Genomic DNA, 4,263 nt, shown 5'->3' with positions numbered 1-4,263 from the left:
TTAAAGGGTAAAATATTTTATCAAAATATTTTCATGTAGTAAGTGAGTTCGCGAAAAAAAAAATTTCTAGTACTTTTAAAAGGTGAGGACTTTTCAATTGGTATCAGAGCCATGGTTCTGTGAAGGGTTGTGCCACCATCAGCGCCGGAAAAGATCAGTCGTCAAACCTCAACTTGTAAGTTTACATGCTTTATATGATTTTATGATATTACGTGCATAATTTATGAATCACATGCTTATGTCACAAGTTTAATAGCATTATGAGGTTCTATGATTTATATGCTTTAGAATTTTTATACGTGATACAATATGAAATGAAAAATTATTTTATTTTAACGCATGTTGGTTTTGTGGTGGGATTGGACGATGTTGATTTTTGGGTTTTACAATAAGAAGAAGGGCCCGTGTCAGCAGTTGCAGGATCTTCTTGACAAGGGGTATATTCGACCCAGTGTGTCCCCGTGGGGAGCACCAGTTCTTTTTGTCAAAAAAAAGGATGGTTCTATGCGGCTCTGCATAGATTATCGGCAGTTGAATCGTGCTACGATAAAGAATAAGTATCCGTTGCCACGGATTGATGATTTATTTGATCAACTGCAAGGTACCTCTGTGTTTTCCAAGATTGATTTAAGGTCTGGTTATCATCAGCTTCGGGTTCATCAGGGAGATATATCGAAGACTGCATTCAGGACCCGGTATGGGCATTATGAGTTTCTGGTTATGCCTTTTGGGTTGACGAATGCACCAGCAGTTTTTATGGATCTGATGAATCGGGTATTTCGGGATTTCTTGAATAAGTTTGTTGTGGTGTTTTTAGATGATATCTTAATCTATTCGCATGATCAGCAAGAACACGTACAACACTTAAGGATTATTTTACAGACACTTCGCGAGAATCAGCTTTATGCGAAATTGAGTAAATGTGAGTTTTGGATTGACAGGGTTGTATTCCTTGGTCATGTCATTTCTAGCAAGGGAATTTCAGTTGACCCGAGCAAGGTGGAAGCGGTATTGAACTGGTCGCGTCCGACGACAGTAGCCGAGATCCGCAGTTTTCTGGGATTGGCTGGGTATTATCGCCGTTTCATTGTCAACTTCTCTCAGATTGCTAAGCCAGTCACTCAGCTCACTCGGAAAGATGTTTCATTTGAGTGGACATCAGAGTGCGAAGAGAGTTTCTTGGAACTTCGCAGACGTTTGACATCTGCGCCTGTTTTGGCTTTACCGTCTGGATCTGGTGGTTTCAGTGTTTACACCGATGCCTCTTTACAGGGACTAGGGTGTGTTCTGATGCAGAATGAGCATGTGATTGCTTATGCGTCGAGACAGTTGAAGCCTCATGAGGAAAACTATCCTGTTCATGATCTGGAATTAGCAGCGATCGTTTTTGCTTTGAAAATCTGGCGCCATTATCTGTATGGTGAGCGATTTGAGATTTTCACTGATTATAAGAGTTTGAAGTATCTGTTCACTCAGGCTGAGTTGAACATGCGTCAGCGTCGTTGGATGGATCTACTCAAGGATTATGATTGTGAGATCAAGTATCATCCAGGATCTGCGAATCTCACGGCCGATGCTCTTAGTCGCAAGGTGAGATTGTCTGCTCTTCAGACTTGTGCTGTATCTGATATTATTCAGGATTTCTGTTCGATGGGATTCAATTGTAAACATCGGAAGGGAACGGAGAGTATCCGTGTAGCTACTATTTTGTCTGAGCCAGTTTTGTATTCTCGGATTAGAGATGCTCAGATGTCTGATTCTAAGATTCAGAAATTAGCTCGGTTGGCTGATGGAGATAATACTTCTGGATTCCACTATCAGTCCAAGGGTCTTTTGTGCTTATCTGGTCGTGTTGTTGTACCGGAAGATGACACTTTGAGGGAGGAGATTTTATCCCAGGCTCATCGTAGCAAGTTGAGTGTTCATCCGGGGAGCAACAAGATGTATAAGGATTTGAGGACTCGATTTTGGTGGAAAGGTATGAAACGTAATGTTTATCAGTATGTCTCCAAGTGCCTAGTCTGTCAGCAGGTGAAGGCTGAGTATCGACGACCTGGAGGTTTGTTGCAGAATCTTCCTATTCCGGAGTGGAAGTGGGAGCATATCACGATGGACTTCGTGACTCACTTGCCTATGTCTGTGGGGAATAGAGATGCTATCTGGGTGGTAGTGGATCGGCTTACTAAGTCTGCCCATTTTCTTCCGTATAACAGAGATTTCACTTTCGATCGGATGGCACGGTTGTACATTCAAGAGATTGTACGGTTTCATGGTGTGCCCGTGAGTATCGTTAGTGACAGAGATCCTCGATTTACATCTAGATTTTGGGGCAGCTTTCAGCAAGCCTTGGGCACTACCTTGAGTTTGAGTACTGCATATCACCCAGAGACTGACGGTCAGTCAGAGAGGACTATTCGTACTCTTGAGGATATGTTGAGATCTTGTGTGTTGGATTTCGGGCCAGCTTGGCAGGATCATCTGCCACTGATAGAGTTTGCATACAACAACAGTTTTCATAGGAGTATTGGTATGTCTCCGTTTGAAGCATTGTATGGTCGACGTTGTCGTACTCCTCTGTTCTGGGAGGAAGTTGGAGAACGACAGGTCGAGGGTCCAGAATTGATTCAGCAGGCCATGGACAAAGTTCTTGTGATCAAACAGCGGATTAAGACTGCTCAGGATCGACAAGCGAGTTATGCGAACACCAAGCGCAGACCTCTTCATTTTGATGCAGGCGAGAAAGTGTTTCTCAAGGTATCACCTTTTCGGAGGATTCTGAGATTTGGACTCAAGGGTAAGCTATCTCCGAGATTCATTGGTCCTTTTGAGATCTTAGAATGTGTGGGAGATTTGGCCTACAGATTAGCTTTGCCACCGTATCTGTCTAGTGTTCACAATGTGTTTCATGTGTCTTTGTTGAGACGATACGTAGCTGATGAGTCTCATGTTTTGCATCCGATAGAAGTTCAGCTGAATCCGGATTTGTCTTTTGTGGAAAGACCGGTTTCGATCTTAGACCGGAAGGATAAGGTACTGCGGAATAAGACTATTCCTCTTGTCTTAGTGCAGTGGCAGCGCCGAGGTACTGAAGAAGCTACTTGGGAACTAGAGAGTCGCATGCGGTCAGAGCATCCAGAGTTGTTCTAGTTGTAGTATTTTCAGTTATGATTGTAATTTCAGTTGTACTTTCAGTTGAAATTCATTCTTAAGTTGAATGTATTGTTGTTCAGAATTGTCATTTTTTCAGACTCGATTTCGCGGACGAAATCCTTTTTAGGGGGGGAGAATGTAGTATCCCGATGCCTAATTTGAGTTAATTATTGGATTAAATATTATTTCGGTGGGATCGGAAGGACCGAACAGGGTTCGGATCGTCCGATGACAGGTGGCTGGACACGTGGAAGACATGCAAGGTTCGGATCGTCCGATCAGGGTTCGGATCGTCCGAAGACAGGTGGCTGGACACGTGGAAGACATGCAGGATTCGGATCGTCCGATCAGAGTTCGGATCGTCCAAAGTGTGCCGGATCGGATCGTCCGAAGTGGATCGGATCTACCGATCGTTGTCTATAAATAGAGGCGCGAGGCTTCACTTTTTACTCGCCAATTCCGAGTGTTCCAGAGCGTTTTAGTCGTTTCTGATGGGTTTCTAGTCTTTTCCCGAGGTTCAGGCACTAGCGGGGAGCTACTGGTTTTGTAGCGGAGCTGTTCTCTAGTTGGGAGCTAGCGGCATCAGTGGGCTGACTACGGACGCAGGCTTGATTCTAGGGCTGATTGCTAGGATCTACTGGTTTGAGGTACGAAAGTACTATCCGAGATAGCAGGATTGAGTATACTTTGCTATGTGTTGCATGTTTATATGTTGCATTATTATCTGTCATATGATGCATGGTTTATTATGCGGCATTTGCATAATCATGTTGAGCCTGATTATCTTTGAGATAGCCTGTTGAGAGGGTGCTCAGCCCTCGTTTGTTGTGGATGGTTGGACCCCGTTGGCCGACGGTGGTCAGGTCACCGGTATATCCACAGGTTTATTTTGGTATGGGAGCCACCTCCTGGTGCGACGGCGCAGAGTGCTACATACCTTGACGTCATTTACCTGAGCAGTATTTCGTTATACCCAGATCCTAGTATCCAGTACATTTTGCATACATGCATGTCATAGTCTTGTATACTCATGCTTTCGGTGCTGAGCGTTTTATGCTCACGTCCTCGGTTTATCTCTGTTTTGGACACCCTATTCGATGGGGCAGGTCTTAG

Source organism: Primulina eburnea, chromosome 5 (genome assembly GCF_022965805.1).
Source record: "Primulina eburnea isolate SZY01 chromosome 5, ASM2296580v1, whole genome shotgun sequence".
Taxonomy (NCBI): domain Eukaryota; kingdom Viridiplantae; phylum Streptophyta; class Magnoliopsida; order Lamiales; family Gesneriaceae; genus Primulina; species Primulina eburnea.
The sequence above is the reverse complement of the archived record's forward strand: the minus strand, read 5'-3'. Positions refer to the sequence as shown.